The sequence below is a fragment of the Thermobia domestica genome, chromosome 9 (genome assembly GCF_964235325.1).
Source record: "Thermobia domestica chromosome 9, izTheDome1.hap1.1, whole genome shotgun sequence".
NCBI lineage: Eukaryota > Metazoa > Arthropoda > Insecta > Zygentoma > Lepismatidae > Thermobia > Thermobia domestica.
This window is the reverse complement of record NC_137462.1, coordinates 284,187,752-284,210,698: the sequence shown is the minus strand read 5'-3', so window position 1 is coordinate 284,210,698 and position 22,947 is coordinate 284,187,752. Positions and strand designations below refer to the sequence as shown.

General features: G+C 36.1%; 1 long non-coding RNA gene across 1 annotated transcript in view; it reads left to right on the top strand.

The window, feature by feature from the left end:
• Positions 1 to 14,116, top strand: part of LOC145660739 (uncharacterized) — a 38,985-nt gene extending 24,869 nt beyond the window's left edge. The window contains exons 3-4 of the long non-coding RNA XR_014126876.1: positions 10,379 to 10,483; positions 13,965 to 14,116. This is a non-coding gene — a long non-coding RNA (uncharacterized LOC145660739). The remainder of the gene's footprint in view (positions 1 to 10,378; positions 10,484 to 13,964) is intronic.
• Positions 14,117 to 22,947: the final 8,831 nt, after the last annotated feature.

The window sequence follows — 22,947 nt, the reverse complement described above, 5'->3', positions numbered from 1 at the left end:
TGCAATAACCTTCCAACTAAAAGCTTTATCGGCAGATCAAATAATATTTAGATTCAAAATGGGGCCCATATGAAGCATGATCGACGTTCGAACATTTCTTTCGATGCTAGTCTCATTGCAATGACCTTCCAACTAAAAGCTTTATCGGCAGATCAAATAATATTTAGATTCAAAATGGGGCCCATATGAATCATGATCGACGTTCGAACATTTCTTTCGATGCTAGTCTCATTGCAATAACCTTCCAACTAAAAGCTTTATCGGCAGATCAAATAATATTTAGATTCAAAATGGGGCCCATATGAATCATGATCGACGTTCGAACATTTCTTTCGATGCTAGTCTCATTGCAATAACCTTCCAACTAAAAGCTTTATCGGCAGATCAAATAATATTTAGATTCAAAATGGGGCCCATATGAAGCATGATCGACGTTCGAACATTTCTTTCGATGCTAGTCTCATTGCAATAACCTTCCAACTAAAAGCTTTATCGGCAGATCGAATAATATTTAGATTCAAAATGGGGCCCATATGAATCATGATCGACGTTCGAACATTTCTTTCGATGCTAGTCTCATTGCAATAACCTTCCAACTAAAAGCTTTATCGGCAGATCAAATAATATTTAGATTCAAAATGGGGCCCATATGAAGCATGATCGACGTTCGAACATTTCTTTCGATGCTAGTCTCATTGCAATAACCTTCCAACTAAATCTTTATCGGCAGATCAAATAATATTTAGATCCAAAATGGGGCCCATATGAATCATGATCGACGTTCGAACATTTCTTTCGATGCTAGTCTCATTGCAATAACCTTCCAACTAAAAGCTTTATCGGCAGATCAAATAATATTTAGATTCAAAATGGGGCCCATATGAAGCATGATCGACGTTCGAACATTTCTTTCGATGCTTGTCTCATTGCAATAACCTTCCAACTAAAAGCTTTATCGGCAGATCAAATAATATTTAGATTCAAAATGGGGCCCATATGAATCATGATCGACGTTCGAACATTTCTTTCGATGCTAGTCTCATTGCAATAACCTTCCAACTAAAAGCTTTATCGGCAGATCAAATAATATTTAGATTCAAAATGGGGCCCATATGAAGCATGATCGACGTTCGAACATTTCTTTCGATGCTAGTCTCATTGCAATAGCTTTGCAACTAAAAGCTTTATCGGCAAATCAAATAATATTTAGATTCAAAATGGGGCCCATATGAATCATGATCGACGTTCGAACATTTCTTTCGATGCTAGTCTCATTGCAATAACCTTCCAACTAAAAGCTTTATCGGCAGATCAAATAATATTTAGATTCAAAATGGGGCCCATATGAAGCATGATCGACGTTCGAACATTTCTTTCGATGCTAGTCTCATTGCAATAACCTTCCAACTAAAAGCTTTATCGGCAGATCAAATAATATTTAGATTCAAAATGGGGCCCATATGAAGCATGATCGACGTTCGAACATTTCTTTCGATGCTAGTCTCATTGCAATAGCCTTGCAACTAAAAGCTTTATCGGCAAATCAAATAATATTTAGATTCAAAATGGGGCCCATATGAAGCATGATCGACGTTCGAACATTTCTTTCGATGCTAGTCTCATTGCAATAACCTTCCAACTAAAAGCTTTATCGGCAGATCAAATAATATTTAGATTCAAAATGGGGCCCATATGAATCATGATCGACGTTCGAACATTTCTTTCGATGCTAGTCTCATTGCAATAACCTTCCAACTAAAAGCTTTATCGGCAGATCAAATAATATTTAGATTCAAAATGGGGCCCATATGAAGCATGATCGACGTTCGAACATTTCTTTCGATGCTAGTCTCATTGCAATAACCTTCCAACTAAAAGCTTTATCGGCAGATCAAATAATATTTAGATTCAAAATGGGGCCCATATGAATCATGATCGACGTTCGAACATTTCTTTCGATGCTAGTCTCATTGCAATAACCTTCCAACTAAAAGCTTTATCGGCAGATCAAATAATATTTAGATTCAAAATGGGGCCCATATGAAGCATGATCGACGTTCGAACATTTCTTTCGATGCTAGTCTCATTGCAATAGCCTTGCAACTAAAAGCTTTATCGGCAAATCAAATAATATTTAGATTCAAAATGGGGCCCATATGAAGCATGATCGACGTTCGAACATTTCTTTCGATGCTAGTCTCATTGCAATAGCCTTGCAAGTAAAAGCTTTATCGGCAAATCAAATAATATTTAGATACAAAATGGAGCCCATATGAATCATGATCGACGTTCGAACATTTCTTTCGATGCTAGTCTCATTGCAATAACCTTCCAACTAAGAGCTTTATCGGCAAATCAAATAATATTTAGATTCAAAATGGGGCCCATATGAATCATGATCGACGTTCGAACATTTCTTTCGATGCTTGTCTCATTGCAATAACCTTCCAACTAAAAGCTTTATCGGCAAATCAAATAATATTTAGATTCAAAATGGGGCCCATATGAATCATGATCGACCTTCGAACATTTCTTTCGATGCTAGTCTCATTGCAATAACCTTCCAACTAAAAGCTTTATCGGCAAATCAAATAATATTTAGATTCAAAATGGGGCCCATATGAATCATGATCGACGTTCGAACATTTCTTTCGATGCTTGTCTCATTGCAATAGCCTTGCAACTAAAAGCTTTATCGGCAAATCAAATAATATTTAGATTCAAAATGGGGCCCATATGAAGCATTATCGACGTTCGAACATTTCTTTCGATGCTTGTCTCATTGCAATAACCTTCCAACTAAAAGCTTTATCGGCAAATCAAATAATATTTAGATTCAAAATGGGGCCCATATGAATCATGATCGACGTTCGAACATTTCTTTCGATGCTAGTCTCATTGCAATAACCTTCCAACTAAAAGCTTTATCGGCAAATCAAATAATATTTAGATTCAAAATGGGGCCCATATGAATCATGATCGACGTTCGAACATTTCTTTCGATGCTTGTCTCATTGCAATAACCTTCCAACTAAAAGCTTTATCGGCAAATCAAATAATATTTAGATTCAAAATGGGGCCCATATGAATCATGATCGACGTTCGAACATTTCTTTCGATGCTAGTCTCATTGCAATAACCTTCCAACTAAAAGCTTTATCGGCAGATCAAATAATATTTAGATTCAAAATGGGGCCCATATGAAGCATGATCGACGTTCGAACATTTCTTTCGATGCTAGTCTCATTGCAATAACCTTCCAACTAAAAGCTTTATCGGCAGATCAAATAATATTTAGATTCAAAATGGGGCCCATATGAATCATGATCGACGTTCGAACATTTCTTTCGATGCTAGTCTCATTGCAATAACCTTCCAACTAAAAGCTTTATCGGCAGATCAAATAATATTTAGATTCAAAATGGGGCCCATATGAAGCATGATCGACGTTCGAACATTTCTTTCGATGCTAGTCTCATTGCAATAACCTTCCAACTAAATCTTTATCGGCAGATCAAATAATATTTAGATTCAAAATGGGGCCCATATGAATCATGATCGACGTTCGAACATTTCTTTCGATGCTAGTCTCATTGCAATAACCTTCCAACTAAAAGCTTTATCGGCAGATCAAATAATATTTAGATTCAAAATGGGGCCCATATGAAGGATGATCGACGTTCGAACATTTCTTTCGATGCTTGTCTCATTGCAATAACCTTCCAACTAAAAGCTTTATCGGCAAATCAAATAATATTTAGATTCAAAATGGGGCCCATATGAATCATGATCGACGTTCGAACATTTCTTTCGATGCTAGTCTCATTGCAATAGCCTTCCAACTAAAAGCTTTATCGGCAGATCAAATAATATTTAGATTCAAAATGGGGCCCATATGAAGCATGATCGACGTTCGAACATTTCTTTCGATGCTAGTCTCATTGCAATAGCTTTGCAACTAAAAGCTTTATCGGCAAATCAAATAATATTTAGATTCAAAATGGGGCCCATATGAATCATGATCGACGTTCGAACATTTCTTTCGATGCTAGTCTCATTGCAATAACCTTCCAACTAAAAGCTTTATCGGCAGATCAAATAATATTTAGATTCAAAATGGGGCCCATATGAATCATGATCGACGTTCAAACATTTCTTTCGATGCTAGTCTCATTGCAATAACCTTCCAACTAAAAGCTTTATCGGCAGATCAAATAATATTTAGATTCAAAATGGGGCCCATATGAAGCATGATCGACGTTCGAACATTTCTTTCGATGCTAGTCTCATTGCAATAGCCTTGCAACTAAAAGCTTTATCGGCAAATCAAATAATATTTAGATTCAAAATGGGGCCCATATGAAGCATGATCGACGTTCGAACATTTCTTTCGATGCTAGTCTCATTGCAATAACCTTCCAACTAAAAGCTTTATCGGCAGATCAAATAATATTTAGATTCAAAATGGGGCCCATATGAATCATGATCGACGTTCGAACATTTCTTTCGATGCTAGTCTCATTGCAATAACCTTCCAACTAAAAGCTTTATCGGCAGATCAAATAATATTTAGATTCAAAATGGGGCCCATATGAAGCATGATCGACGTTCGAACATTTCTTTCGATGCTAGTCTCATTGCAATAACCTTCCAACTAAAAGCTTTATCGGCAGATCAAATAATATTTAGATTCAAAATGGGGCCCATATGAATCATGATCGACGTTCGAACATTTCTTTCGATGCTAGTCTCATTGCAATAACCTTCCAACTAAAAGCTTTATCGGCAGATCAAATAATATTTAGATTCAAAATGGGGCCCATATGAAGCATGATCGACGTTCGAACATTTCTTTCGATGCTAGTCTCATTGCAATAGCCTTGCAACTAAAAGCTTTATCGGCAAATCAAATAATATTTAGATTCAAAATGGGGCCCATATGAATCATGATCGACGTTCGAACATTTCTTTCGATGCTAGTCTCATTGCAATAGCCTTGCAACTAAAAGCTTTATCGGCAAATCAAATAATATTTAGATTCAAAATGGGGCCCATATGAAGCATGATCGACGTTCGAACATTTCTTTCGATGCTAGTCTCATTGCAATAGCCTTGCAACTAAAAGCTTTATCGGCAAATCAAATAATATTTAGATTCAAAATGGGGCCCATATGAATCATGATCGACGTTCGAACATTTCTTTCGATGCTAGTCTCATTGCAATAGCCTTGCAACTAAAAGCTTTATCGGCAAATTAAATAATATTTAGATTCAAAATGGGGCCCATATGAAGCATGATCGACGTTCGAACATTTCTTTCGATGCTAGTCTCATTGCAATAGCCTTGCAACTAAAAGCTTTATCGGCAAATCAAATAATATTTAGATTCAAAATGGGGCCCATATGAAGCATGATCGACGTTCGAACATTTCTTTCGATGCTAGTCTCATTGCAATAGCCTTGCAACTAAAAGCTTTATCGGCAAATCAAATAATATTTAGATTCAAAATGGGGCCCATATGAAGCATGATCGACGTTCGAACATTTCTTTCGATGCTAGTCTCATTGCAATAGCCTTGCAACTAAAAGCTTTATCGGCAAATCAAATAATATTTAGATTCAAAATGGGGCCCATATGAATCATGATCGACGTTCGAACATTTCTTTCGATGCTAGTCTCATTGCAATAGCCTTGCAACTAAAAGCTTTATCGGCAAATCAAATAATATTTAGATTCAAAATGGGGCCCATATGAATCATGATCGACGTTCGAACATTTCTTTCGATGCTAGTCTCATTGCAATAACCTTCCAACTAAAAGCTTTATCGGCAAATCAAATAATATTTAGATTCAAAATGGGGCCCATATGAATCATGATCGACGTTCGAACATTTCTTTCGATGCTTGTCTCATTGCAATAGCCTTGCAACTAAAAGCTTTATCGGCAAATCAAATAATATTTAGATTCAAAATGGGGCCCATATGAATCATGATCGACGTTCGAACATTTCTTTCGATGCTTGTCTCATTGCAATAGCCTTGCAACTAAAAGCTTTATCGGCAAATCAAATAATATTTAGATTCAAAATGGGGCCCATATGAAGCATGATCGACGTTCGAACATTTCTTTCGATGCTAGTCTCATTGCAATAGCCTTGCAACTAAAAGCTTTATCGGCAAATCAAATAATATTTAGATTCAAAATGGGGCCCATATGAAGCATGATCGACGTTCGAACATTTCTTTCGATGCTAGTCTCATTGCAATAGCCTTGCAACTAAAAGCTTTATCGGCAAATCAAATAATATTTAGATTCAAAATGGGGCCCATATGAAGCATGATCGACGTTCGAACATTTCTTTCGATGCTAGTCTCATTGCAATAACCTTCCAACTAAAAGCTTTATCGGCAAATCAAAAAATATTTAGATTCAAAATGGGGCCCATATGAATCATGATCGACGTTCGAACATTTCTTTCGATGCTTGTCTCATTGCAATAGCCTTGCAACTAAAAGCTTTATCGGCAAATCAAATAATATTTAGATTCAAAATGGGGCCCATATGAAGCATGATCGACGTTCGAACATTTCTTTCGATGCTAGTCTCATTGCAATAGCCTTGCAACTAAAAGCTTTATCGGCAAATCAAATAATATTTAGATTCAAAATGGGGCCCATATGAAGCATGATCGACGTACGAACATTTCTTTCGATGCTAGTCTCATTGCAATAGCCTTGCAAGTAAAAGCTTTATCGGCAGATCAAATAATATTTAGATTCAAAATGGGGCCCATATGAAGCATGATCGACGTTCGAACATTTCTTTCGATGCTAGTCTCATTGCAATAACCTTCCAACTAAAAGCTTTATCGGCAAATCAAATAATATTTAGATTCAAAATGGGGCCCATATGAAGCATGATCGACGTTCGAACATTTCTTTCGATGCTAGTCTCATTGCAATAGCCTTGCAAGTAAAAGCTTTATCGGCAGATCAAATAATATTTAGATTCAAAATGGGGCCCATATGAATCATGATCGACGTTCGAACATTTCTTTCGATGCTAGTCTCATTGCAATAACCTTCCAACTAAAAGCTTTATCGGCAAATCAAATAATATTTAGATTCAAAATGGGGCCCATATGAAGCATGATCGACGTTCGAACATTTCTTTCGATGCTAGTCTCATTGCAATAACCTTCCAACTAAAAGCTTGATCGGCAAATCAAATAATATTTAGATTCAAAATGGGGCCCATATGAAGCATGATCGACGTTCGAACATTTCTTTCGATGCTAGTCTCATTGCAATAACCTTCCAACTAAAAGCTTTATCGGCAAATCAAATAATATTTAGATTCAAAATGGGGCCCATATGAAGCATGATCGACGTTCGAACATTTCTTTCGATGCTAGTCTCATTGCAATAGCCTTGCAAGTAAAAGCTTTATCGGCAGATCAAATAATATTTAGATTCAAAATGGGGCCCATATGAATCATGATCGACGTTCAAACATTTCTTTCGATGCTAGTCTCATTGCAATAACCTTCCAACTAAAAGCTTTATCGGCAAATCAAATAATATTTAGATTCAAAATGGGGCCCATATGAATCATGATCGACGTTCGAAGATTTCTTTCGATGCTTGTCTCATTGCAATAGCCTTGCAACTAAAAGCTTTATCGGCAAATCAAATAATATTTAGATTCAAAATGGGGCCCATATGAAGCATGATCGACGTTCGAACATTTCTTTCGATGCTAGTCTCATTGCAATAGCCTTGCAACTAAAAGCTTTATCGGCAAATCAAATAATATTTAGATTCAAAATGGGGCCCATATGAAGCATGATCGACGTTCGAACATTTCTTTCGATGCTAGTCTCATTGCAATAACCTTCCAACTAAAAGCTTTATCGGCAAATCAAATAATATTTAGATTCAAAATGGGGCCCATATGAATCATGATCGACGTTCGAACATTTCTTTCGATGCTTGTCTCATTGCAATAGCCTTGCAACTAAAAGCTTTATCGGCAAATCAAATAAAATTTAGATTCAAAATGGGGCCCATATGAAGCATGATCGACGTTCGAACATTTCTTTCGATGCTAGTCTCATTGCAATAACCTTCCAACTAAAAGCTTCATCGGCAAATCAAATAATATTTAGATTCAAAATGGGGCCCATATGAATCATGATCGACGTTCGAACATTTCTTTCGATGCTTGTCTCATTGCAATAGCCTTGCAACTAAAAGCTTTATCGGCAAATCAAATAATATTTAGATTCAAAATGGGGCCCATATGAAGCATGATCGACGTTCGAACATTTCTTTCGATGCTAGTCTCATTGCAATAACCTTCCAACTAAAAGCTTTATCGGCAAATCAAATAATATTTAGATTCAAAATGGGGCCCATATGAATCATGATCGACGTTCGAACATTTCTTTCGATGCTTGTCTCATTGCAATAACCTTCCAACTAAAAGCTTTATCGGCAAATCAAATAATATTTAGATTCAAAATGGGGCCCATATGAAGCATGATCGACGTTCGAACATTTCTTTCGATGCTAGTCTCATTGCAATAACCTTCCAACTAAAAGCTTTATCGGCAAATCAAATAATATTTAGATTCAAAATGGGGCCCATATGAAGCATGATCGACGTTCGAACATTTCTTTCGATGCTAGTCTCATTGCAATAGCCTTCCAACTAAAAGCTTTATCGGCAAATCAAATAATATTTAGATTCAAAATGGGGCCCATATGAAGCATGATCGACGTTCGAACATTTCTTTTGATGCTAGTCTCATTGCAATAACCTTCCAACTAAAAGCTTTATCGGCAAATCAAATAATATTTAGATTCAAAATGGGGCCCATATGAAGCATGATCGACGTTCGAACATTTCTTTCGATGCTTGTCTCATTGCAATAGCCTTGCAACTAAAAGCTTTATCGGCAAATCAAATAATATTTAGATTCAAAATGGGGCCCATATGAATCATGATCGACGTTCGAACATTTCTTTCGATGCTCGTCTCATTGCAATAGCCTTGCAACTAAAAGCTTTATCGGCAAATCAAATAGTGGATTATTTTGTGCGAGACCCAATGTCAGTTCTTCTTTAGGACCGACGATATATGGCTGGGTTATTCCATGTGAACACAGTCCATAGCCCACCATCTCCAGAATTAAATGGCATTTGCAGTACTGCCCTAGTAGAAATGCAGTGTTAGGTTCATACGTGTAGCATGTTACCAGAGACACGCGTCTGAAATATATTTAAAAAAATGTCAAAAATATTGCATCATCAATTTGGTTTTAGTCTTAATATTTAAAGATTTGGTTTTAGTCTTAATATTTAAAGGCTAAATTGTAAGCTATAATGAACGTAGATAAAATTGTAATTGATTTGATCATTTCTTCTAAGACAGTTAATGTAATTTTTGTCCAGGATAACACGGAAGTAAAATTTAGTTGAGAGAAAAGGGTCGGGTTGAAAATGGGCTGTAGTGTGATAATTTGATGTGCAATGACTCAAATATGTTTATCTCCTTTTTTTAAAAAAAATAGTACATTTTTTATGTTGCACATTTAATGTGCGATAAATATATTTTCGTAGTAAATGGGCTCAATGTTAGATAGATAACATTTTTGAAGTCGATTACAAATATCTACCTTATAACATTTTTTCTTTCAATTACACATAATATACCATGTCTTGCTCTAAATTAAAGTTAGAGGCAGCGCCGTAACTTAGATTTTTTTTGCGGGGAAAGCATTAATATTTGAGCCCCCTCGAAAAGATTGTTTGGACCCTCCCACAAAATTCGAAAATAGATCTCGTCTTTCCATCTTTCTCTTACTCTTTGTGGGCCCTTCAGCTCTCTGCAGGGCCCATTGCGTACATGACAAATTAACTAAAGGGACAATATTTACAAATGTCAAAGCCATAAGAATAAATATTATTTCTGGGGCACTTAATAGTAGACATTTTTTACTGAAGTATGTCCACGACATATTTTTGTTTTATCTACCTGTTGTGTGCTGTTTTGTGTATGTAATGTAGTGAACCTGTTTGATGCTTCATTTACAATTACATGTATTACAGTATATTAAATAAAAAAATGTCTTAAAGTGGGCCACCTCGAACGGCGGGGAGCTTTCCTGGAGGGGCAGTTGCCCTCCCTGCCCCCACAAGTTGCGGCCCTGGTTAGAGGCAAACAGGCATGATTACGTCAATTGCTGCAAAATTCTTTAGTTGCTGTTTTTACATTTTCTGGTTATGACTAGTTTACATCTCATAGATTTGCAGATGTTAGTGTCAAAATAATACACATAGACTCAACTATAACACATATTCTCCTTTCCACAGAATCCGTAGAAAAAGCTTGCGGGACAGTTACAGAGAAAAAGTGGAGACGATAATTCAGAAGTGGCTGCGATGAACGAAGGAGAGACAGGAGGGAAGAGAACAAAGGTTAGTTATGATTTATTGAGCAAGTATAGTTTTAAGTTATAAAATTCAACAAATTTCCAAAGTAGTAAAATGATATTACGGTTGTTTTAATGGATTGCGTAGAACATCAGGTAGACGAACAAGATAACGTACAGAATAGAAACTGAAGTTTAATGTACTCTGGCAACAAACTCTACGATACCAAGAAGCTGTGTTGTATTGAAGTAATAGTATACTTGCTTACAGTTACCCGTTTAATTTAATTTTTTAAAAATGTCAGGGTGTTTACTCAGTGTTTAACAAAACTTTTGAAAAAAAATGATAGTTTCACCGAACAGCTTGATATTCATTTGTATTCATGCTACATAAGTAGTAGATTAAGATACGAAACTATAAATAAATACATAGAAATGTTTAAACCTTTTAGGATTTCCACTTTTTGAGTTAACCTGAGACTTTCACTCAAACAACTACTGCTTCCTTAATATTTGGCGTAGGATCAAGGTTCATACCTTGTTTCTTAAGGATAGAGGATAGTTTCCAATGGTATCATTCGCTTGTCTGTATTATACACTAGAAACGGGAAAAAAATGGGAGATTTTTTGGAAAAAAGAAAATGCGCCCTTCTGGCCCAGGCCTGGGTACAGTCATGGTTCAAACGTCATTTTCTTCAGTATAACGAGCTCTTTCTAACGGTACCACTAAATGTCCGTATCGTACACATGAACCGGAACAATCGAGAAAATCGGAAATTTTTCAGAAAATCTCACCCCCTCGGACCCCTCCGAAAAACACTTGAGCCCCTCGTACCCGACCCTGGTTTCACATAGGGATCTCAAAAAGAGTGAAAAATACACGCAATGATGCACGCAATCCGTATGCAAAGTTTCAATCTGAGATCTTGAAAATTAAAGGCGTGAAAAATTTCTGAAATTTGTTTTATAAAAAATTTCACGCCCCTCCGTCGCCAAGGTCACCATCCGGTTCCCAAACGCATCTGGGGTGTTCTTTGGTCCATCCTAGACTTGACCAATAAAAAAAACCCGGCTTAACCCTTTTGTGATCTTGGCTTTTGGGGCTATTTTTTAGACTTTCAGTCAAGCAGCTACTGTATCGTCACTATTTATCCTAGGATCATGGTTCATACCTCATTCTCTTCAGAATAGAGCTGGCTTTCAAATGGTACCACTTGCATGCTCATACCATATACCAGAAGCGGGAAAAATGTCAAAGTGAAAATTTCGGAGGGAAAAATTTTTTCCTCGAACTTTGGCTCCCCTGGACCCCCCTGTGTGAACGTAGCCATCTAAAAAAATCTGATAAATAGTACTTGGTATACTGAATGTGTGTGCTAAATTTCAAGTTTCTATCTTGAATAGTAAGGGCGGGAGAAATTTTATCAAAAATTCCCACAATGCCCCAAATTACCACAAAACACTATGATCTCAGAAAAAAAAAATTCCTGAGACATCCCTAATTACCCTAGGGACATGTGTCGCCCATATTCTCTTCTGAATAGAACTGCCTTTCAGGCGGTACCATTCACATGTCTCCATCATTTATCTAAGGCGGGAAATTCCAGAAAAAAGGATTTTTTGGTCTAAATTTCCCTTTTTTCAACTTTTAGCCCCTCTGGACCCCCCTGTTTTAACGCAGAAATCTGAAAAAAAAATCTGTTAAATGCTACTCGGTGGACTGAATGTTTGTGTACAATTTCAATCTTCTAAGTGCAAAAATAAGCCCGCCAAAAAGATTTCAGAAAATTCCCCATGTTACCCTATACAGAAGTATATTTTGAAAAAAATTCACTGAGACGTCCCTAATTACCCTAGAATAATAATTCGACCGTCATTCTCTTCAGAATGGAACTGCTTTTCAGACGGTATGACTCACGTGTCTCCAGCATGTATGTGAGGCGGGAAAATCATGAAAAACGGGATTTTTTGGTCTAAAAATCCCTTTTTTCAATTTTTTCCCCTTCTGGACCCCCCTGTTTTAATGCAGAGATCTGAGAAATACTACTAGGTGGTCTGAATCTTTGTGCACAATTTCAATCTTCTAGGTGCAAAAGTAATCCCGCCAAAAAAAATATACCTACCATGTCCCATTTTTCCCTATATAGAAGTATATTTTTCAAAAAATTCCTGAGACGTCCCTAATTACCCTAGGATAATGATTCGAACGTGATTCTCTTCAGAATGCAACTGCCTTTTAGACGGTATGACTCACGTGTCCCCATCATTTATGTGAGGCGGAAAAATGACGAAAAACGGGATTTTGGGGGTAAAAAATCCCTTTTTCACCCCTTTCCCCCTGTGGTTCCTCCCTGTTTTAGCACTGACATCGGAACAAAAAATCTGGTGAATACTACTCGGTGGACTGAATGTTTGTGCAAAATTTCAATCTTTTGTGAAAAAATAAGCCCGCCAAAAAAAATGAACATAGCCTCCGTAAGGGGAAATTTCTATTTCAAAATTATGTCGTCATCACCTCCTATGTCTGGACGCAGAACGGTCTGAAACCGTAGGTAATGTCTTCTACAATGTCTCTGGACTTGAAAAACAAAAAAACCCGGACGAAAAAGCTCAAATAGAAGAGAAATAACGCAATGTACCATGAAAAATGCGTATGGTACAAAATGTACCATAAGATCCCCAAAGGGTTAAATATTTGTTATAGAACCTAAATAAGCGATCAAATACGATACTACGCCGTGGTAACAGAAGTTACTATAAAGCCTAAAAGGGTTAAGCTTTGGAAACGGAACGCCACTGTTGAGCTTCGCACTGCCGCCACCTGTACATATATTATTTCGGAAAGGTGGGGATATATTCATACTTACAGTATATATTTTTTTCCGATATTTTAGAAAATCGGAAAACCTTTAACATTCTTCGATCTTACAATGGAATGAGAAAGCCTGTTTCTTAGAAGGAACGACTTTTGGGAGTTAAACTTGAAATTTGAGATTCATCGTATTGTGCTTGAACAGAATAAAGTATGAAAAGGAAATACATTTTGTGGCCCAAGGCTGCAAAAAAAAAAAAGAAAAAAAAAGTGGATTTTCAGTCTCTTGAAACTGCCGCTAATAATACATTTTGTAATTTGTATTGATTAATTGATTTTGAGTTTAACGTCCGTTTCAGCAGCGAGGCTATATGAGACGTGGACCTATTAACGTGGAATCCGAATCACGTGGGCTCCCGCCGGGAATCGAACCCGGGTCTCCCACGCTAAAGGCGCGTATGCTAACCGCTTAGATACGGAGGAGCTCATTTTTGTAAGTTGTAGTTCAATTTGGAATTTGTAACTTTGTATACCTTTGAGTCCCTTTTGTATAGTTTAAAGCCAAAAGGTCCCAAGTTGAATCCGTCATTAATTTTTACTCTTTAAAGTTAAACAAAGAACCTTATTTAACGTCAACCTCATAATCTGATTTTAATTTTGATCGTTGTGATGTTGATTATACCTAGAATTAATTTTCCCATTTTCTTAATTTCAGAAAAAAGAAAAATGGAGCGCACGAAGAAAGAATCTCATGATATATCAGTGAGAAGGTTAAAATTCACTTGCTTTTAAAAAATATTTATTTTAGTAACAATATTATGCGTTTGTAATACATTTCATAATCAAGAATAAAACATGTATACGAAACTTTTAATATCATTGAGATGCGAAAAAAATCGTATTACAATCTTATTCAATATATTAAAAAGACAAATATTGTGGAGCAGTATATGTAATTAGAGGTAATACAATAAAGTATATTGTTATGTTATTCGTTTCTTTCTATGTTACGCCTTTCTTATTCTTTAATGTATATAAGTTCAATAATTTGTAACGTTCTCGGCCATTAATGGACGGCATATTTTGATTGAAATTAATGTTTCTCCTATGAGTATGACAATATGCAAAAAAAAAAAAAAAAAAAAAAAAAAGAGGGGGGGAGAGTGTTAAAAGGTTTTGGTCATCATTTGTTTCAATATGTGAAGTGAAGCGTAGCTGTCTTGTCTGTTCTCAATACTAAGGAAAAGGAACAACTGATATTTCCAAATGAATTTGAAACTTTAGAGTGAATCGAGGGAGGTTTCGGTTTGTGATATCTTTCTACGCATCTACAAAGAGTGGAAGACGATGCAGGTTTGAAGCTTTTTTAATCAACAAATTGTATTAACTGAAGCATATAGGCAGAATACTTTACTTTGTTAATTATATTTTGAGTTCTCATTTTCGGGAGATAAGGATGCATTATTGTAAGGAAGGATTAATTCATGTAAAATTGGAACTAGATTTGCTATTGATACCGAATCTTCAAATAGTTTGACCTTTCAGTGGATAAAAATTGAAAACCAATTATTTTCGTGGAACACAGAACAAGAATTTTGACTGGAAGGGTACGAAATATTAAACGTATTAAAAATATTTCTCATTGTTTTTTTGTTTGCTCATAAAACTTTATATTATAAATGTTGACGTGTGTATTTGTTGACTGATAGTAAAAATTGATGGAAGATGGCTTATTTAGATGTCACTTTGATATGGTAAAATTTAATTTATGTTAAAAATAGATTGATTCTAGATAGTATGGCTTCTGTAGCGGGCTTTAAGTGAATAATTCTTCTGTGGCAGTCCTTTAGAACATTCAGTGAAAGGCCATAATTGGTCCGTGTACGAACCAAAAATAGTCACAATTTGTACGTTCAGGTTCCAATGATATCCACATATGGAAATCCTCTACATCAGTTTGAAGTCCATAATAGGTCCATTATAGCTCCGAACTGACGTCCAGGAGATGCATGCAACTGTCCTAAAGTAACATCTTGTGTATATCCAGTAGACGTCGTATGGACCAAAAGTCCACGTCCTCTGAACGTCCATTGGGCGTCTGTACGTCCATAATTAGTTCGTTTTGGTACCAGAAATGGACATAATATGTACCCTCTCGACGTCCAGTAGATGCACGGCAACTGTGCCACCTCTACACTCCCGTGTACATCCACTAGACGTTGTGTGGACCAAAACCACACGTCCACTGGACATCCCGTAAATCCTTGCCCGAACGTTAAATGGATGTACATTGGACGTCGGTGTGCTGTGTGGGCTAATGTTTCGTGAAAGCAGAGAAGTGAATTTGTTTTTCCGATTACCTTTGTAAATAGCTGTTGTAAAGAATTCTCCCTATTATTCCCCTACCGTCTCTTTTCTTATGACAAATAGCCGCACAAAAGTAATATTGTTCTTTCCACTGTATACTGCCTACTATAAAAAAAGGGAAAGAATGGAAAAGTATTCGGTTGTAGAAGGTCTAAACCTCTGTAGAGCCCTTGGACCCGTTTGGTGGTAACTTTCAATTTGCAGCACTGAACAATAAACTACACGTGTCGAATTTCTGTTGAATGTGTAAAAACGTTAGCCTACAAAGTAGATTAAAGATTATTTCCGGCCGTAAAATATATATTCAGGACCGGAAAATTAGCGATCAACTCGGTAACATCTTTCCCGACTCAGCAAGGACAGCACTTAATTTCAGAAAAATATGTTATTTAAAACTGGGAAGAAAGCGATACTTCATTGTCGTCCCATTTCTAGTATTATAAATTATGATATTTGAAATTATCAGAAGAAGGTAGACCACATTCGAACATTTTTTTTAAAAAAATGGAAATTTATCATGGAATTTATATTTAAATTTTTTGAGGAAGGCGATGGGACAGGTAAGTGACTTATAGACTAATAGGCCTATGTGATTGATCTTAACTGCAAGAATTTGAATTACATGAAAAAACTTGATAAACACACATATTATACCCTACGAATATGTCGTTGAGGTTGCAGAGTCCACCAATATTTCAGCGTCATTTTCATGTATGTATTTATACGAAACTACTTTACTGGCTTTATAAAAAAACGATACTAAGATGCGTTTCAATTTAGGGAAAGTATCTTATTTTCTTAATTAAATAGTAAAGGACGTTGTTTCTCTATTTTATTTCATTTATTTATTTTTATTTTTATTTTTTGGAAAGATTTTCTTCTATTTTTCTTGTTCTTAGTTTAATTTGATTACTGATGACTATTGAGAAATGTCCACATGCTAATAAGAAAATTATAAGTACTCCATTGGTTATCGTTCAGAAAGATTATGTTCAATATTTATTATCGTCCTGGCGTTCTAGTACTGAGTAGTCTTAACAAAAGGATGACATTCAGAGGCATTGATTTCGGGGTTGCTACGGTGCATCTCCTTCCCGTAAAATTTTTGGGAGGTTATTCAACACTCACACAAAAAAGAGAGAAGAATAACAAGAAAATAGGATAGGATAGAAAAAGTAATAGAAGAGAAAGAAAAAATAATGAAAGAATGATCACTACGAGTTATTTTTTTATGTATTCCATTGACATATGCTTCCATGAAATACTTCCAATATGAAGGAATTTATCGGGATCATTCCTACATCAACTACTTGTATCGCCAGGATAGTCTCTCTCTCTCTCTCTTACTATTGCTGCTAGTAGATAGTGAGAGTGGCGAAGCGAGAGGGGCAAGGGGGCAAGGGGGCAAGCGCCCTCTAGTGGCTACTTTTGCCCTAATGATTGCCAACCAGACTTCCCTCCATTGACTCTACAATCTTAAAACATTCTACATATTGTATTGTATACGTGAGTATAATAAGCAATATTAATGTCTAATTGTAAAATCCATGCATTTAGTACCTGTTGAAGCTATTTTATTTGAGCGTATGGGTATGCACGTATATTTCTGTTTTCTATTGTAGCGCTTTTTCCGGTAAATTTTAGTTATTATTCTTTATTCTTATTATCATTCTTTATTATCTTTATCATTATTATAACAATTTTTAATTTCCAACAGTGAGAATAGGCAACATTGTAGATCCAATTCAACTGAAAATATAAATTTCATTGTGTCTAGCAAACAACAATAATAGAGTTGCTCGACTTGGAAATGCTGGGGTGGCACCTAACTTACAGGTCCCAGGTCGCTCCCTTCCTTTCACAATCCTTTCTCCCTTCCTTTTTCCCGGAGTATACTTGCCAAAAGACGTCATCCCTCAAAACATGACGGGCTTAATGGTCTTAGATGCCGAGAGCCAAAAAATCTAAATCCTAATTCTGATCCTTGTTTTCTTCACATTGGATCAATTTTGATTACAGCAAAAAAAAAGATAAAACCATTAATTATATTATATGCATTGAATAACTCTTGTGTATTAATTTATCTTTGAAGTTTTAATTTACACATTTCGTTTAAATGTTCTATTTTTTTTTTATGAAACATTATTCTCTGCATTCAATATTCATAGGCATGGAATTAAACTTATTACCTTTCAATAACGCGTATTGTCAGAATGCTGTTGTTTAGTTGGTGAGCCGCGATGGCTAAGTGGTATAGTTAATCCCAATGACATTTAAACCCGAGCATAGGCAAGAACGGTCATGCCAGGTGGCTCGGGAACTAACAGAGGCAACGCGTTGAGAGTTGGCTGTTATTATTTATTATACAATGTATTTTACTTTATGATAGGAACAACGAGGAAGGCGTTACTTGTTGTTATTTATTCTACTGAGATCCCTATGTTGTGTGTATATTTATTCTACTCATTTCTTTATTTCCTTGAGTAAAAGACTCCTAGTAACCTCTGAATGTGGTCGAGAAAAAATCGAAAACGACACATTAACTCCTTCCCCTCCTCTACTTCTCCTTGTCTAATGCAGTGAGAGTGACATATTTCACTCTTTCCATTCAGCTGGAAAAGAAACAGGAATCAAGTTTACAACGTTAAAACTGTAAAACAGTCTTTTCTATTCGTTTGTTCTGAAATATTTTTAAGAGCCAAATTTAAAAATAGATATGGGCGTTGATGGAATCGGAGAGGAGTGGATGATGAGGATTGAGCGTTCCGGATGTATTTGAGGCAAAGTTTTTCTACATGGAACCAAAGTCACGCTAGCATAGAGCTTTGGAGTTTGATGTGGTATAGAATTCTGAGTGTGTGATGTTCGAGAACCTTAAGTTTTTGATGAAAAGGGGTAGCTGCCGAGACCTAATGGTATGGCCGTAACTAAGCATAGGTTTAAGGAAGACTATATAAGTGTTTAAGAATAGCTTTGCAGAAATACTCTAGGTTGTGCCAGTAAGTCGTTTTTATAGATTGAGTCGATTATATGCCTTTTTGTTGATGTCCTGGAAGTAAGTCTTCCATCTGAGGTATCTATCTATGGTGAGTCTTAAGTATTAACGGTTTTGGAGATTCTACAACGGTTGTCGTTAAGAGTGATGGAAGTAAGTGTGAATTACCTGGAGCGTCTCCTACGAGGTAGAAATACTGTAGTTTGGGTTCTAGCAGCATTGGATTTCAGTTGCTTTATTGCACCACAGAACAAAAGTGTGTATTATTGGTTGTAAGGCGTTGTTTACTTAGTGTATAGTACGGCAAATTGCAAGAAAAGCTGTATCATCAGCGTATGGAAATAACTGAATATTTTGTGGGGGACGAGGCATGTCAACAACATAAAGTGGATATAATAAGGGTGAAAGTAAAGAGCCTTAGATACGCCTGAGTGCATAAATATGGTTTGATATGACTATTGATTAATGTATTCGAAAGTACGGTGGCTAAACAAGAATTGTAAATAAAACGGATGCGATAAGAAGGCGAAAATATAGCAGTTTTGAAAGCAAACCCTAACACTACACGTCATTAAATGCCGTCTCTAAATTAAAGAGTACCACACAGGATGGCTTGATGGTATTATACTGCTTATGGATGCAGTTGAGGAGACGCAGAAGCTGATCGTTGATGCTAATTTAAGGGCGGGAGCCTGCTTGATGGTGTGGTAAAGATGGTAATGAGAAAGATGAACATGAAGTCATTTGACGATATTTTTTCCCTAGGATTTTGGTGAAGATTCTTTTGAGCTGTATCGGACGCTATTCTTGATTTTAAAAAACAAGAGAAATTTGGATGATTTCTAAGATTGAGCAGGACTTTGTCTTACATGTCGATAGATGTTATTGATTTCAGGGTCATTATAACATTTATGATAGATAACATTAGTGCTTTGCGTGGTAGAAATGAAGGTAGTGAGTGCTTTGTGAGTAGATATATTGGGTTGAAGATGAATATGTGGTGAATTGAAGTTGAAATCGTTTACAGGATGATAATTAAATAAGTATGTTTAGTACAAGGGGTCCAGAAGCACGTAAAAAACACAAAATTTACAGGAGAAATGAATGATGCTAGTACTTAGACGTAACAAACGTAACCAAATCTAAAATAACCTAACAAAAACTAATCTATTAATAGAAATTAGCGAAATTCTATCATTTTTTGGGAAATTATGCGGGACCCCTACACTAGTATAACAGAACATAATATAAACTAAACTAACCTAATCTAAACTACTCTACCCTAAACTAACCGAATGTGAACAGAAATTACAAAAATTGTAACATTTTTTAGAGGAAAGAGTGGACCCCCTCTGCTAAACATAGGCCTAATTAAAATGCTAAGTGAATGATAGAGGTGTGAAAGTATCTTATAATTAGGAAACAAAGGTTTTAGCATTTTCTTGATCTCTGTGCAATTCCTGATCATGATGTAAGAGAGGATAAGAGGTTTGGGTAGATTTACCAGCTAATGCGTTGAAACGCATCTAATATTGCGAAGGGTGTGATATGGCAGAAATTGTGTTTGAGGTTTTAATCCACTGTCATAATTTGTATACTTTAAGATAATTAAACACTTGTAGGTGGACGGGTCTATGATGCTGAAGAGCTTCGTGGTTGTCAGTGGAAACATATTCTGTATAGATTTGACGTGAGTGTTTAACTAGACGAAAGTAGCGCGGAGGAATTTTAGGATGATGAGGTGATATATATGCGGTTTGAGGGATGAACTGCTCAATTGCGAGTTGAATGATTGGTGGTAAAGATTAGAGTGGATTAACCCTTAGAGTACCAAGCCTACATTGTTAGGTAAAATACTAAGCGTGGGTTATTTTGACCCATTCCTGCTTCTTGTAAAAGAAATATATTAAGTTTCATTCAGGGAGTTAAAATTTCTAACATACAATGAAAAGGGCAATGTAACTGATCGTTCTTTATAATACAGTGAAGTTTATACGCTGTATACACTGTCAGTGGCGGCTCGTGATTCTTTCAAACAATACCTAAATTATAGTATTGTAACATTAGAAATTTATACATACAAATACGCTGTCTTTGTTAGGAATAAATTCTGTCACACATTGTATTTTGATTACACCTGACAGTTCTTGCAGAGCGGTTTGCTGGTGCAATGCGCTTTGCAGACAAGCTTCTGACAGATTACATACTTTTGAGGAGTGAAGAATCACGTGGCTTGTGGAATGGTTAATGGAGGAATACCTAAAATATTAGCCCACTACGTCTCTTTGATATTGTAGCATTTCTTTATAAAAGATCATCTGGGCCAAATTAACCCAGTCTTGGTATTCGAAGGGTTAAATTCATTTTCAGTAAAAGGAGGATAGGTCGCTTGACAGTGTATGAGTTTAGTAAGTTTAGTAGCGAAGTATTAGCCGAGTGGGTGCTGAGACGGAGGAGGAAGTAGTGGAAACTTTTTGAGTGAGTGTAATGGGCACATGTTCACAACCCAGACGATCTAGAATGTAGATGAAAATAATGTGGGCGAGAGATCATGTGATCACTATGTCAGGAGTAGTGTTAGATCAGGAACGGATTGGTTTTCGTAATGGGTGAATGAAGCCTGTAGTGGAGGCAGTGATAAAATTGTTAAAAGCTGTTTCTCTCGGTCTGAGCGGCTATGGATGTTAATATTGGAAGAGATCAGGTAATGTCGGAAATTATTAGAAATATATTGGAATGGGAGGGGAATAGGACGACCTGGTCGAACATAGATGACTATCATTGTGACACAAAGATTTGTAATAAATAATTATGATTAAATGTTCTGGAATATTAGATGGAGAGTCAATACTATACCATGTGTAAGGATAAAATACTATTGTCACGCCACTGGTGGCTCGTCGAGCCAGAAGATTTTTATCGTGTCGAATGAGTTGAGAGCCGGTAAATTTGCAATTAAGTTTGGGAGTGAGATGCGTTTTACTGATAAGTAATGTGTGAAATTGTTCCTCGTGTAATAGTTGTTCAAATATGAGTTTATGAGGTAAGTACAAGAGAATGTTGAGAGATTGAATTGAATTGAATTGAATTGCTCTTTATTTCAGCGGGCGAGGTTCAGCCGGAGGCTGCTCTGCCACCTAACCCTTGTCATCATTACAAGGAAAAGAAAGAAAAAAAGATACAAGATACAAATAACAATATAACATGATACATTCAATAATACTAATGATAAACAAAAGACAGTAAATGTAAAAAAAAAACTATACTCATACTGCTAATCCAATTTCATACTGTAGTAAACCTTTCATGTGTGCCAATGCTTTGTCTCTGATCTCTAAATGTTTGGAGTGATGATTTAAATGAATTATACGGTTTGTCAGTGATTGACTTTGGTAGGGAGTTCCAGATTCTTACTGCCGAAATTGAAAATGCCTTCTCTGTTATTTTTAAAGAATCCCGGGGCATATTCAGTTTATTGCTTCCTCGGGTATTGTAACGGTGAATTTCTGACCTACATGTTAATATATGATGCAAGTAAGGTGGTGTTTTATGTAAATTTATTTTGTATAGCAAACAACAGTATCAGAGATATCGTCTGCGGGACATGGTTAGGATATTGTTTTCATTAAGTACCGGCAGCATATGCTGAGACTTTCTGTAATTGAGTGAGAAGCGTATAGAGTAATTCTGTATTTTCTGAATTGCCCTAGTATTTTGAGTAGAGAGAGAACTACCATATATTGAATCGCAATAGTCGAACAGAGGAAAAATGAGTGTATTAACAAGATATAGTCTTGTTTCTTGCGACAAATATTCTTTTACTTTATAAAGCTGTCGTTAGATGCGCTTAGCTTTAATACACTGTTCAGAAATGTTTTTATTCCAGCTAAGTCCTTGGTCTGTTATTAAGCCTAGATCTTTTACAAAGGGAGAAAATGGAATATTGGAATTCACTACAGTTACTTTTAGGTCATCAGGGTTGACTTTGCTCAACTGATGTGATGTTCTCAATACAGTGAAAACACATTTTAATGGATTAAGTAAAAGACCATTCTTAAGGCACCAGTTGCTAACAGTTAAAAGATCCGTATTAAGTAACTCTATTGCGTCCATAATGTTTTCAGGTGTACTACTGATGAAGATCTGTGTATTATCCGCATAGAAGTGAACTGATGAATGTTTTATGACTATAGAAAGATCTGCTGAAAAGAATGAAAATAATAGGGGACCTAATATTGAACCTTGCGGAACTCCTGCCTTTATCAGGGATGGAGTAGATACCTGAGTCTTTTCTCCTCTTAGTATTACTTGTTGCTGTCTACAAGAGAGATAGCTA